We start from the raw sequence: 16,209 nt of genomic DNA, 5'->3' as shown, positions 1-16,209 counted from the left end.
GAGAAGCTTGAAGGAATAGATGAGGATAATCTCCAAAAGTTGAACCCTTGTTACTCTGATCTTACAAATATTTATAGGCATGTTTACAATGCTCTCGAGCCTTCTGAGGCTTCAGAGGTCTTAATCTATCCTTCTGTCTTGTTAACTGTTTGATGCCCTGACTAGGCAAGCATGGCTCAAAGGTTTCTTCTTCTGATAGAAGAGTAACTACACTCTGGTATGTTGTTGCATTGGCAGGGAGATATCTCATGCCAGAGATGCCCCACAATCAATTCTTGTTGTTTTGGGCTAAGCTGCATTGTCGATGCCCATGATGTTTCCATTTTAGGCTGTCAACAATGAAGCATTTGATACCCATCGTGTAGTGATGCTCCATGGTCAATTTCCAGTCTCTGCACTATGGTGGAATGGGTCTTTGGGCCTGTGTAATCCCTTTAAAATGCGAACAGTGACTGCTTTCTGTTTAATATAGAAAACGTTGCAACTGTAAAATCCCACCCATTTCAACTTATTTCAGACTTCAAAAGTCCTCAGATATGGCCTACTCATCTATTGGGTCTACCCTTAGGGTCTATTGCAAGTCGCACATGGCATGTTCCCTTGTTTCCCTTCGTATTCTGGATATATTAAAAAACATTGAAAAAAATGAAAAATCGGGTTTGGAGGACCTAAAATTCTATATATTTTCATTCCCGAACTCCTTTGGGTCGAGGCTTGATCGCATCTCGCAATTTCAAGGTTCCCTTTGTATTTCTTTGAAATACGTCAAACAATGAAAATGCATTAAAAATGGCCTTCCTACAGACCTGAAATCTTATGCAATATTATGTATATAACCATTGGGTTTGGTTCATCGGGTCGCACCTATATATGTGTAGAGGCCTCACCCCATGGTGTTTCCTCGATTGCAATCCGCTAATGCGATTGATCGCAATCATATATCACTCGTGCCCTTGGCCCATGGTAATCTCTCCTTGCAATCCTCGATAGCGATCCTGCGACGCAATGTGGGCCATCGATCTGTGCGCTTGATCGACGGTCCACATTGCATCGCTGATTGCAATCGCAAGTTCCACTTGGTGCATGCTTACTTCGCCGACCTGCCTCTGCTGATTACGACCCACCAATCTGATCATTGAAGATCGCTGATCCGGGGTGTCCTCCGCCCAACCTTAAGTCCTCCTCTATGCAGCGCCAATTGCAATTTGCCGCATAGATCTGGGTCGTTGATCGACTAGATCCAATAGCTGTTGTCCATTGGACTATGTATGCCTTCAATACACGGGTTTTCACTGTTTTTCATGTGTTTTAGCCTCCCGATAGTGTTTTTCCGCCCTTCCAAGGGCTCTTGGCATATGATTGTTTCGATCTTTGGATGATCTTTAGGCAAATCTTGAAGACTTTGTGGAGTGTTTGGATGCATTTTGGGCCACATGTCGATAAGGCTAACACTGGCTCCTTCTGGGGATGAAAGCCTCCCTGTGAGGTTTCAAGAACTACATAATCAATTCCTTTCCTGTAAAAAAAAAATCAAATCTTCCTCCTAGTGTTTCATTGGGCGTGGAGTCTATTTTGAAATGAAATAAAAACTAGAAAAAACGTATTTACAATACCAAGGCTTTAAAGCCTTAAATGAAATAAAGTTTCAAAAACTGCCATTGACTGGGCTACCAAAAACATCTCCTCCTTCCAGATTGTGCAGAATGAAAATGTTTCTCATTTGAACTTGAGCGATGACAAATGGAGCTATCCATAAGGCATCAAATTCACCATGGTTGCCCTTCTTTTCCTTCAATGCATCCCATTTAAGAAGACAGTCACCAAACTGAAAATTGTCTCTTTTTGAATTTCTGTCAAAGGTTTCTTTTTCTTGGTCAATGTGCATATCAGCAAATCCATCAAATACTTGTAAAAGCCTATTAATTTCATCATCCTTTTCAAAAACTTTCCAGTATTTGACATTGTCAGGCAGAGATGGTCCATATTTCACCTCATCTCTGTATGCTTTCAGCCTTGGATGCTTTGCTTGGAAAGTTTTGTTGACCTGAAAAGTTAATATGAAATATGAATGAATGCATTCCTACATGGGGGACACAAGGACTACACCTGCCCCTGCAACTTCCTTAGAGCAAGCTCCATCAAAGAGCATGTCCCAAATTTGTGGGACTTCTTTCTTTGTGTTCTAGAAAACTGGTTTCTTAAGCTGCGTGGAGGCCAACTAAGATTCTTCAATCTGAAGAAAACAAGCTCCGAAATCAGTGTCGACAGCATAGATGGGATGATTAGTGGGATTCCTTTCATTGTTGATAATATAAGCCAACTGAGCCTCTCTGTACAATCTCCTATTTTTACCTCCAAAAAATGGGACAGTAGCGTAGGACAAATCATTTTGCAATGTTCCACCTAATATCTTGATCCAGCCTCTGGAAAGCAACATGCCAAACTTGGGGGGTACATCTACTACCACAATATCCATCATCATGCTCTTCAAGGGCAGCTGAGGCAAAGTGATGGCTAGGTCCTTGATTAATCCCAGACATTTCATTTTTCTAGAGTCAAAAGAAAATAGGTCATGATAAGGCTTGGTAATGTCAGGATCCAACTTATCCATGATAGCCTTAGGCATTAGATTATGGCTGGTTCCAGTGTCTAGAAGGCAATTATGAAGGATTTTGTCATGAATAGTCAGAGAAACATAGAATGATGGGGAGCTGTCTTCACAATTTTCAATCATTGGGCTGAGAATAATAGTTGGTTTGTCATCTTGTAGATTTACATAATCAGTGGAGGATTGGATGGATTTAGGTTCAAGGGCCTCGAGGATAGATTTCTTGAAGGACTCATTCTTCACTAATTCAATCGTAGGTATAGGTATTCTTAGCTTCTTGATTTCTGATTCAAAACTGAAATGAGAAGGAGACTTATCAGGGCCTCTTCCCTTGTGGGTTGGAGCTTTGAGGATGATAAGATCAACTACTAGTTTTTTTCTGCTTATTAGCTTGTTGTACTACAGGGACAACAACTCTTTGAACAGGGGTTTCCTTGGCGTTATTCATCTTTGACCTCAGATTATATCTTTGTTGATATTCAGTTTGTAGAACAGCTTCACCATCCCACTCTTGGCTGATATGGTCATTGAATAATGACTTTTCATAAGCAGCTAAGGTTAAAAAAGGGGCACTGCCTTTGTCTTCCATACAATGAATCTCATCATCTTCTTCAAACTGCTCTTCTTCCATGACTGCATTATGAAAAGGGGTCTTCGCCCTTTGGTCTTCATTGGCATCTTTGCTTCTTTGCAAAATTCTGCAACTGCTCATTAGCTCTTCTATATGGATTTGGATTTGGATTTCTAGGAGAAAAGGCATTAGGAACTCTTCCTTTTCCAGGGTGCTGCTCAACCTTTAATTTGGAGATCTTAGAGGCTAATGACTCTATCATTTTGGTCATTTTATCTATCTTGGGATCTGAAGATGATGAAGACTCGGCCCTCTGTCTCCTTCTATCAACATTTCCCTTGAGCTTCTCAGCAATCATGATGTTTGATTCTACTTCCAAGGCTGCATCCTGCATGTCAGTCAAAGTAGCACATCGCCTCTCCCTCAATAGTAGGCAGAAGTTAGAATCAAAAGCACTGGCATAGGTGATTTTAGCAGAGGTAGTGGCGAGTTTTACTTTAGCTGGTATCTTGTTGTACATGTGGTTAAACCTATTATTAAAATTAGATAGCAACTCAACATTTTCCTTCTTTAAGTTCCCAAACTCAGTGTGGTAGTAGAGGAGATCCTTCTTATCCACTCAATGCTTTAGGAATGCATCATCTAAAGCCTCAATATTAGCTATAGATCTTGGGGTCAGTTCTTTGAACCATTTTCTAACCTCTCTATCTAGGCTTTGGACAAAGACTCTCATCCACACATCATATTCACTAATGTCCAGGTTATTAGCATAGCTATAAAATGACTCAAGATGTTCTTTAGCTGTAACACCTTCAGTCCCAGTGAACTTAGGCCTATATTTCTAATATTCTCTAGTAGGCATGGCATTTAGAGGAGTGGGTAGTATTAGAGGTCCATACCTAGCAGCTATGATTCTTTCCATTTTGGTGGGTGCTTGTGGTCCTGCCATAGTTGTGGTGGCTATAAGGGTACTAGCAATGTGAATGATAGAGGGTTGAGGAGTTACTGATAAGACTAAAGGAGTATGATGAATAGGAGGTGAGGTTTCCTTTGGGCTTATAACAAAAGGAGAACCTAAAGAATAAGGATATTTATGAATCTCTGAGAGTTTTCCTTCATTGCTAGCATTAGATGCTATACTCTCAACATGTATTTGTTCTATTGCAGGATTTTCTTGAAGAGATATAGAAGATTGTTTAGATTTACCTGAACCTGATGCTCCTTTCTGCAATACCTTTCTTTCTTTGATGATTTTTTTAGGATCAGATACGGGGTCAGCTTGTGTGTTATGAGGATTTCTCCTAGTATGCCTAAAAAACTAAGCTAGAACTATGAAGTGCAGTCACCAAGAGGTTCGACATCCAGTAGAGTGGCCAGATAGATGATTACAACCAAAAAAGTGCCCAGACTTTGTCTATCATCAAAGCTGGGTTTGTGTCATCTCCCAAGGAAGTGGAGCTTTAGTTTCCTCTCCCCAGCAACAACGCCAATTATGTTATCACTCCAGGAAACTCTCCTAGGTTACATCTCGGAGATGCTTGGTAACATATAATATTCAATATTGTTTTGAGAACTATTGGAATGAATGATGGTTTGGATCAAGTCAACGAACCATTTCAGCTCTATTTTCACTCAAGACATGCATGGACACTCTCACCAATACAAGGCTTTAAACCACTAATGCTCAATAAGTTATAAATTCAATGGATAGATGGAGAATACTGACTATACCAACATATTATATACATAAACATAAATGAATGGCTAGCTACAAGCAGTGAAAGAGAATATTGACTGTACTGATAGATGCATATATGACCACATATGGAAGGCTACCTATAGGTAGCAAAGAAGCTTGCAAATATATTCTATCAAAACAGAGTTAAGATGACAGTTATCTAGCCTTAGACACAAAGGAAACATGAACAGAACTATTCAAGTGCAAGCATAAAACAACAAAGAGATTGGACATTGAACATATAATGGCAATTTAAGAATCTTATATTGCTAGAATGAAGATGAGAAGCTTGAAGGAACAGAGGAGGAATAATCTCCAAAAGTTGAACCCTTGTTACTATGATCTTACAAATATTTATAGGCATGTTTACAATGCTCTCGAGCCTTCTAAGGCTTAAGAGGTCTTAATCTATCCATCTGTCTTGTTAACTATTTGATGCCCTGACTAGGCAAGCATGGCTCGGAGGTTTCTTCTTCTAATAGAAGAGTAACCACATTCTGGTATGTTGTTGCACTGGCAGGGAGATCTCTCATGCCAGAGATGCCCCATAATTGATTCTGTTGTTTTTGGCTGAGCTGCGCTGTCGATGCCCATGATGTTTCCGTTTTGGGCTGCCGACAATATAACACTCGATACCCATCATGTAGTGATGCTCCATGATCACTTTCTGGCCTCTGCTCTATGGTGGAATGGGTCTTCGGGCCTGTGTAATCCCTTTAAAATGCGAACAGTGACTGCTTTCTGTTTAATATAGAAAATGCTGCAACTGTAAAATCTCACCCATTTCAATTTATTTTGAACTTCAAAAGTCCTCAAATATGGCCTACTCATATATCAGGTCCGCCCTTAGGGTCGCTATCACAAGTCGCACATGACTTGTTCCCTTGCTTCCCTTCGTATTCTGGATATGTTAAAAACACTGAAAACCATGAAAAATCAGGTTTTGCAGACCTAAAATTCTACATATTTTCATTCCCGAACCCCTTCGGGTCCAGGCTTTATCGCATCTTGCAAGTCCAAGGTTCCCTTTGTATTTCTTTGAAATACGTCAAACAACGAAGATGCATTAAAAATGGCCTTCCTGCGGACCTAAAATCTTATGCAATATTATGTATATAACATCAGGTCCGGTTCATCAGGTTGCGCCTATATATGTGTAAAGGCCCCACCCCAGGGTGTTGCCCAGATTGCGATCCACCAATGCGATTGATCACAATCACATATCACTTGTGCCCCTGGCCCATGGTAAGCGCTCCTTGCAGTCCTTGATAGCAATCCTGTGATGCGATGTGTGTCGTCGATCTACGTGCTTGATCGATGGTCCACATTGCATTGTTGATTGCAATCACAAGTTCCACTTGGTCCATGCTTACTCCACTGGCCTACCTCCGTCGATTGCGACCCGCTGATCTTATCATTGGAGATCGTTGATCGAGGGTGTCCTCTACCCAACCTTAAGTCCTCCTCTGTGTAGCGCCAATTGTGATTTGCTTCTTAGATCTGGGCCGTTGGTTGGCCAGATCTAATGGCTGCTATGCGTTGGACTGTGTATGCCTTCAATACATGGTTTTTCACTGTTTTTCATGTGTTTTAGCCTCTCGATAGTGTTTTTCCACCCTTCCAAGGGCTCTTGGCATGTGATTGTTTTGATCTTTGGATGATCTTTAGGCAAATTGTGAAGACTTCGTGGAGCATTTTGGATGCATTTTGGGCCACATGCCAATAAGGCTAACAGATACCAATTGCACCTTCCATCAACTATAAAATCCTGGAGTGTGAAGAAGAAGAAGAGGGGGGAATTGAGAGAAAATGCGTGCTACAAGTCCATAGACTTAGAGAGCCTATCAGAGCTTATTCTTGGAGCATATTTCAGAGGATGGTGGAGCTACAATAGATCTACATAGCTAATCTATTTTTGTTGCAGATTGTGGCTCCCAATTATTGCTGATATGGAGAGAAGTGGCATTATTGTAGCTACTATAGTTTCATATAAGAGTTTATAGTATTGATGCATTAGTGTTGTAGGGGTTTTATTGAAGAGTTATTTGTTGTAACTTTAGCATAGTGATTTTTGTATGGATGTGTGAGTTTTTATTATGGCTGAGTGTGTAGATTATATTTCTATTGTTTGTTGTTGTAAGGTTTGATTGCGTTGAGCATATTTTAGATGATTTTGTTGCTATAGAGTTTGGATTTAATGAGCATATTGTTTTTAGTTGATGGGATTATATATTTATTGAGATTTTTTTGGAGAGATAGTATTCAGTTGATGTGATTATTGTATGTTATGAGTCTAGTGTGAAAATCGGATGAAACAAGGGTCATGATTTGTTGTATGCAGAGTATATGGGCGATAGTCTAAAAATATATGAAATGAGGTCCATAGAATGTGTTGCAGGAACCTTGGGGCCTTCAATGTGTAAGTGGTAGCTTGTGTATTCAAGGTGTAGCAAGGTCCTTCAGGTATTGGCCTGAGAATGTGGGAGTGATGGCTAGATAGTCTAGTGGTGGTTGGGCGAAGACTTATTGGTAGTGGTGGCTTTTAGTAACTAATGGCCTACAAAGTTGAGGGAGTAATGGCTTTTTGCAAGTGGTGGTATGAAAATTTCATACAGGTTGTTGTCTAGAGCGAATAATGGCTCACATGATAAGAAAGTGATGTCTTGCACACTCGTAGTGGCCAATGAATTAGATGTAAAATATTTTTACATAATAAAAGAGACGATGATGAAGGATATCTTCCAATGGTGGTTTTTACCCTTGTGGTTTCCACCTTACATATTGTGTCTCATGTGTCGATGATTTGTGTTGTTGTTTTTTGATGGTCTTGTGTTTCTCATTTCTTAAACAAGTTGTTCATATGATTTACATGCTTATGTGATGATATGTTAATGTTTTGTTGGTTAAACAATGTGTGATTTAGTTAAAGTTTAAGAAAGGGTAAAAATTGTTCATAATTCACACCACTGATTCAAACACCCCCCCCCCCCTCCCCCCCCTTCTCAGTAATGGTCAAGGTTTCTAATAGGAACTACAAAAGATAGATTTTTATCTAAAGAATGAAAATTCAAACTCCAGAGAAGAACAAGAATTAAAAGATGAAGAACCACACATTCCAGTTTTGAGGAGATCAACTCGAGAAAGAAGGCAATCAGAGAGGTATAGTCCATATAAATTTAGTTCAAATTTTTCTGTATCTATTACTCATGATGATCCTAGAACTATTAGGGAGGTAGTGGATTCAGAGGATGGAAAACTTTGGAAGGCCATTGATGAAGAAATGGAAACTTTGAACAAAAAATAGGATTGGGATCTGGTCGAGTTTCCAACTGGAGAAAACCCATTGGTAGTAAATGGGTGTTTAAGAAGAAGATAAATGTAGAAGGAAAAGAGGAGAAATAAAAAGATCAGTTAATAGTGAAAGGTTATTCCTAGGTGTCAGGAATTTATTTTAGTGATATTTTTTCTCCTGTTTCCAAGTTAGCCTCTATTATGTTTCTTTTATCTCTTGATTTTTCTTTTGATTTTGAGGTAGAATAGATGGATATGAAGTCAAAATTCCTACATGGGGATTTGGAAGAAGAGATCTTCGTGAAGTAGCTAGAAGGATTTGCAATGAAGGGTAAGAAATAACGGTGTGTTGGTTAAAGAAGTATTTGTATGGGTTAAAGGAATCACCAAGAATGTGGTATCCAAAATCTGATACATATATGCAAGGACTTGGCTTCACAATGAGAAAAGTGGATTAATGTGTAATTTAAATTAATTTTTGACCGTTTTGTTTTTTTGTGTATGTGGATGATATGTTGTTGATTAGAAACAACAATGAAATCACCTAGGATGTGAAGGCTCCATTGTCCTCTAAATTCAACATGAAGGATATTGGTGTTAGAAAATTCATTTTGGTCATGGAAATTAAATGAGATCAAGCAAAGAGGAAGCTACAGTTAAACCAGAGGAAGTATGTCGAGACAATATTGCAATGGTTTAATATGAAATATAGTATAATGATGAAGGTTCTTATTCATGTTACTAGGTGTAAAGTTATCTGCAAAACAATGTCCCAAGACACAAGAAGAGGAAGAGGACATCTCGTGTTCCATCTACAAGTTCATATGGTAGTTTGATGTATGAAATGGTATGTACCAGAAAATACTGCACAAGCAATAGGAGTATTGAGCAGGTTTATGTCAAAACCAGGGAAGGAGCATTGGATAACAGTATAGCATCTTTTCTAGTATCTGTGGCAGTAGTGATTATGGTTTGTGCTACCAAGGAAGACCAAGATTGGACAAAGTGCTGGACATGCATGGCTTTGTTGATGCAGTCTGGGTTAGAGATCCAGATTAGAGAAGATCTTCAAGTGGGTATGTGTTTGACCTATTTGGAGGAGAAGTTAGTTCGATGAGAAAGAGATAGTATATAGTGGCATTTTCAACAAGAGATGATGAATACATGGTAGCCACTCATGCAAGCAAGGAAACAGTTTGGTTACAAAGATTTTTTATGTGTATGGGGTTGGTACAACAAGCTATAAGGATATATTTTGATAGCCAAAGTGAAAATTTTCTTGGCAATGAACCATGCTTATCATTTGAAGACAAAGCATATTGATGTTCAGTATCATTTTGTGTGGGATATGGTTGAATACAAAAAGGTGTTGTTGATAAAAGTGGACAGATTGAAGAATGTTGCATATGGATTGAGAAAGTCTATGAGAAATGAGAAGTCTTATGGGTGTAGAGAAACAATGGGCATTTCAGGGTTGGACCAATGATTGTGTGCTCCTGTGGCCCCTTATGTGCAGATAAAACAACAACTGGGAGAATGTTGGGTATTTGTTATATTCTTTGCACAACTAGCGCTAGTGGTTGTTACGTTGCACAAGGTGTAGTTGGGGGGTTGCATGGGGAAGTGCCCTGATTTTTTTTATGTAGACCCATGGCTGGGGGGCGAACCCAAGGATGTTATGGAGACCCACACATGGTATTTTGCACACGGTTTTGGGCATGATGGGTTTTACCATGGTATTTTGTAGATTTGATCAAGAGAACTATGTTTATGTTCAAATCCAGGGTTAATGGACTATGGGTTTTGAATGCTTCAATATGTATATAATGGAATGTAATATTGAAAGGAATATAATGAAAAATAAATCTAGTATTCCTAGTTTTGGGTTCTAGGAGAAAAATATTTGTGTATTTTTTATGTTCTCTTCATTGTATATTTTCTATTTTTTTAAGAATTCATTTGCAGGTAATATTTTTACAGGGTTAAAACTTTCATTCATGAGCTATGAACCTTAGAAACCATTCTTTTATGTCCTTCCTTGAACATATCTGAATTTTCTTGAGAAAATAATTTGAATTACTCCTTCTCACACCTACTTATAGTGAATTTTGGGTCTAAACTAGGCAGACTTGTCCAATGGCTGGGCCAACGTGTCCATTGGTTGAACCAAATAGTGCAATTGGAAGAATGTATAGTGAATATTCAAAAAAATCATTTCTCCTCAACCACGAGGAGTTAGAGGGAGTGACATATACCATTGGAAAGGTCTAAAAATAAGCTTTTCGACCATATATGTTATACTTGAATTTAAGCTAAGTAAATGGAGTAAAAATGCATTAAAATATAAGGTATCAAATCCTCTTTTTCTTGGAAAACCTTTGACATTAATGAAATATTCATTCAACAATGTTTTCTCTAATACTACCCCTATCCCCATGAGGTTTGGGGGAGTATTAGAGAAGACATAATATTTTTCTCTAATATCCCCCTGTGATGGGGGTGGGGGGTAATATTAAAGCCTCACATATTTGTTAGTATGGTGGGGGGAATATCAATTATTTCTCTAATATTTTTCCCAACCCCCATCCTCCTCATTGGGGTGAGGAGAAATATTAGAGAAAATTTATTATGTTTTATCTAATATTTCCCCCCACTCCCATCAGGGTAGGGGTGGGGAAAATATTAGCTAAAACATATTTGTTGGGGTGGGGGGAATATTAAAGAAAACATATTATGCTTTCTCTAATATTCTCCCCCACCCCCATATGTTTTCTCTAATGCACCCCCTCGGCATCAATACTTGGGGTTGCGGAGAAATGTTAGACAAAACATATTATGATTTCTCTAATATTCCTCACTCCCACCATGATGGGGTTGGAGGGGAAATAATAGAGAAAAAATATATGATATTCCCCCCACCCTCATGAATATGTTTTCTCTAATATTTGCCCCCACCCCACGAATACATTTTATCTAATATTTCTCCCCATCCCCAACCTTAATATTTGGTTTCAAGGGAAAATACTAAACAAAACATATTATGTTTTCTTTAATATTCTACACCCTCACCCTCACAAGAGTGAAGGTGAGGGTGTAATATGTTTTTTCTAATATCTACCTATAGATTGTTCTATAGATTCAACAGCTCATGTGATATACTAAAACATAAGACAAGAATATACTCTAATATTTACATTGGAAACCAATAATGATCAATGAAAACAATAAGCAAAAGAGAAAGAATATAAATTTCACATAACACAATATTTCTCTAGGGAAAGCAACTTGACAAACCTTAACTATCTATATTGCATTAACCAAAAGATCTAAGAAGAAAATATAATGCTTGTTCATGCTAGAGCAATACTTTCACAAGTATGATCTAACTCTCTACCTCACAAACCATCTCAAGCCAACACTTAGCCAATTATGTTGACTGCCAAGCACCTACTTCCTTATGCAATTCCTAAGAGGATCAAACCATATTTAATTGGGAAATCCTTCCTCCATAACTGCGCAATTCAAAGTTAGGTCCTCAACTCATTGCATGCACCATCTATATAACTTAGAAAATTATACAACTAATAGTACATTGTCCCTGCACTCTAGTCTCAATTAGGTCTTCCTCTAAACTAACATGCATGAATTATTTATGAGTGGATCTTTTGTTAACTGGTTTGGTATTGGTTGATGGGCTTGTACACTAATCCACTACTAGACATCTACTAGTTCCTCCAACAATTAGAACTAGTTTAATTGACTATAACTCAATTAGACTGTGTTATCTAATTACAACTCCAAAGAAATCAAACTAGGCACCTAAAATTTAGGGATCACTCTACATGATTCTAGATATACTTCCAACTCAAATTTCCTAAGTCAATTAAGTCAATTTAACTTAATTAACTATTACAAGTTGCTATGAGAATAGAATTACAATTTTAATTCACAATTTAATTCAAGGACAAATTAAATTAGAATTTCTTGTTGCTATTTTTAACACTCCCTCTCAACAAGAAAGGGATTATCAACTGATTCGATCCTATCTCTGTGAAAATCGAATTTACATCTCGACAATGCCTTTTTCAATATGTTAGCATCCTTCTCCTCTGTGGGAATGTAATCTGACAACATAATTCACCTCTGCACACAATCTTGAAGATGTTGATACCAGATATCAATATGCTTGGACCAATCATGACAAACTCAATTTTCAGAGAGTTTGATACAACTATAATTATCACAGTAAATCACAGTTAGATCCATCTACTAACAAAAAAAACCAACCATAATCTTCCTCATCTAGATGGCCTCACAAGCTTCTACACTAGTAGCCATGTACTCTACCTCTGCTGAACTAAGTGCAACTAATATTTGTTTCCTCCTGTACCAAGAAATAGATGCTAACCCAATACTGAAGATCCCTCCTGATGTGCTCTTCCCATCAGATGGACTTCCTACCCAATCTGCATCGGTGAAGCCTTGAAGCTTCACTCCCTCCATCCATTTATACCATAAACCAAACTGAGTAGTCCCTCTCAGGTATCTCAACACATGCTTGGTCGCCTTCCAATATATCATGGTCGACCTAACCATCTCTTGACTAAGATGGTTAACTTCATAGCACATGTGTGGTCGTGTGTTCACCAAATACATGAGTGAACCCAGGAGTTGCCTGTAAATAGTAGCTTCCACTACTTCACCCAAAGTAGCAGCCTCTTTCCTCTAGTTACCTGCTAGAGGCGTATCCATGGGTTTACCGCTCTCCATGCAGAACCTTTTCAATATATTATTGGCATACTTTCCCTAAGGGACAAAACATTCCCCATCCTTTCCATACTTCCATGCCCATAAAGTACTACATGAGCCCCAAGTCCTTTGTCTCGAACTCCCTTGCAAGATCCTCCTTGCAAGGATTGATCAAATTATCATCACTTTTCATAATCAAATTGTCGACATATAAAACAATAATCAACAATTTACCTTCCACCACAATATGGTACAGGTTCGCATCTTCCTCACATTTGGTGAAGCCCAACCCAGTGAAGTAGCTATTGATCCTGGTGTACCAAGCACGAGATTGCTTCAACCCATATAATGCTCGCTTCAGTTGGCACACATGTGACTCTTGGTCAAAGGTCTCAAAACCTTTAGGCTTCTCAATGTACACCTCTTCCTCAATCATTCCATTAAGGAAGGTTGTCTTTACATCCATCTGATGTATCTTCCAACCCATCTACACTGACAGTGTTGATATGGATCTGATTGATGAATGCCTTGCAACATGAGAAATGGTCTCATCATAATCAACCCCCTCTACCTAAGAAAAGACTCGAACCACAAACCTAGCCTTATGTTTCTCCACACTACCATCTATTGCTTGCTTTACCTTGTAAAGGCACTGGGAACTCACCACTGAATTATCTGCCAGTCTTGGGACCACACCACAAACACTGTTACGAACAATGGAGTCATACTCCTCAACCATGGCATCAACCCAAACCGGTTGATGCACTACCTCCTCAAAATAAGATGGCTTTGTCTCAACACATCCACTCATAAGAGACATGTATCCAGTGTACCTCTCAGGTGAACTCCTCTGCCTACGCTATGATGTGGGTGCTCCCACTTTCTTTCTCGCTGCTGCAATAACCTATCAGCCTCTCTTGTGCACTTCTTCCCATCTGTGGAAGACTCTACCTGAGTGGATGTCTCCACTCTCAGATCCTCTACATGTGGTTGCTCCACATCAATCTGAGGCTCCTCTTTAAGAGCCAAAAAATCTTCAACCACATGTAGTTGAAGCTCCCTCTCAAGGGAACATATCATGTCCTTCTCTTCATCAAATTTGGCATCCCTGTGAACCACTGCCATCATATTGGTTGGTAGGTACACCCGAAGTTGTGAGGTGTATCAATGTACCCCAAAAATATCCCCAACTCTACTGTCAGATCAAGCTTCTTCCCTACATCATTGGTCACATGGCAATATACTGATGATCCAAAAATCTTGAAGTGACCCACATCTAGTCTCTTCCCTGAGAAAGCCTGCTCTGGTGTACTCATCCCAAGAATCTGATGAGGGCTTTTGTTTTGCAAATAAATAGCTTTGTTGCATGCCTCAGCCCGAAAATGTACTAGTAGCCCCTAATCATGCAACGTCGTCTGTGTTTCCCCTACAATGCTTCTATTCTTCCTTTTAGCCACCTCATTTTACTGTGGGTTGTGAGGTGTTGTCAACTCCCGTTTAATGCCTCCTGCCGCACAGATGTTTCTAAACTCATTTGACACATACTCTCCATCGTTATCACTCCTAAGATATTTAACCTTCCTACCAATATCTTTCTCAACCAATTCTTTAAATTCACAAAACTTTGCAAAAGTATGATCTTTCTTCTACATGAAAAAGATCCAGCATCTACGAGAAAAATCATCAACAAATATAGCATAATACATGTGTTTTGTCATGGATTTTGTCGAGAATGGTCCACACACATCTGAATGGACTCGATCTACGATCATCTATGCTTGAATTTATTTTTCGTGAAAGGAAGATTTAGTGAATTTTCCAACAGTACACCCTTTTCATGTGTTAACTTGTTTTAGTGTACCGTTGGGAAGATCAGTACAAATTTGCTGCATGATTTTCAAAGTACCATAATTCAAGTGACCCAACCACCTGTGCCACAACCCACTGATATCTGGACTCTACACTTTCTCTACTTTCATGCTCAAGGGAAAAAAATATTCTACCTCCAACTTATAGATATTCTTCACCTAAATCCCTATCCTCTTTACCTGGCCCGTGACTATGTGATGAAGGAACGCGTTTCCCTTAGTAAACATCAGATCATAGCCTCTATCCTCCAACATGGAAACATATACAAAGTTCTTCTTTAAAACTGTAACACACATAAAATCTCGCAAAGTTAGAGGAGCACCTGAATCCCTCTGAAAGGTAACTGTACCCAACCCAGTAGCCGTATACCTCCCGTCATCACCCATCTCAATATGCATCTAGAGATCCTTCTCCTCCAAGTCACTGAAGAGCTCCTTGTTACCAGTCATGTGGAAAGAAGCTCCATTTTCTAGGTACCATACACTACCCATCATCAGTGACACCATGCATGCAATTAGGGTAAAGTCCAATTCAAATTTTGAGGTGAGAGCCTCACCACCACTCGTCCTAAGGACATATTATTGGACTTCTTGAGCAGACAATTCGTAGCAAAATTTCCTATCTCGTGACAATGAAAGCACTTGACTTTCGACAAGTACTTCTTATTTCCTCCATGACAAGAATCTAATTTGGAATGGGATGGCTTCCCCTTCCATTTCTTTGCCTTACTCGCTAAGGCACAATTTCCTTTATCATCAATCTTTGAGGAGGATGTGTCTTTGGTGTCCCTCTGGATCTCTTCCTGCACCAAATCCGACCACAGTAGTTCCCAATTTGGTAGCTTCTCCATCACATTGACAAAGTCCTAATAACTGTGTCAACTCTTGGGGAGTCCTAGAAGAGCTAGACTCATCATATCATCCTCAACAATAGTAATCCCATCACTTCCAAGCTCATCATGACAATGAGTGAACTTGGTCAAGTATTTCGGAATAGAGTCGCCCTTCTCCATCTTGATCTTTCTAAGTTTTTCCTTCCATGCCAACTTCCTATGGTCACCGCTATTTTGAAATAGGTCTGTCAATGCCTTCCACATTGATTATGGAGTTTCCTTTCTATGGAGACTCGAGACAATGTGGTCTCAAACTCCCTGAAGGATAATTCACCTCACCTTTGCCACACACTTTCTCCATTCATCCACATCTTGAACATCCGATGTTGGAGGCTTAGGAATGTCTTGATCAATGAATTCTTTAAGGCCATTGTCTTCCAGCAATTCTTCCATCCTATCCTTCCATAATATGTTATTCAAGCTACCTTCCAAGGAATACTCAAGTCACAACCTGTAGAAATACATATTGTTGGTCTGAAGTATGAACTGCA

This window comes from Pinus tabuliformis, chromosome 8 (genome assembly GCF_031772625.1).
Source record: "Pinus tabuliformis cultivar Carrire ecotype Pingquan chromosome 8, CPIR1, whole genome shotgun sequence".
Taxonomy (NCBI): Eukaryota; Viridiplantae; Streptophyta; class Pinopsida; order Pinales; family Pinaceae; genus Pinus; species Pinus tabuliformis.
This window is presented reverse-complemented; position numbering follows the sequence as displayed.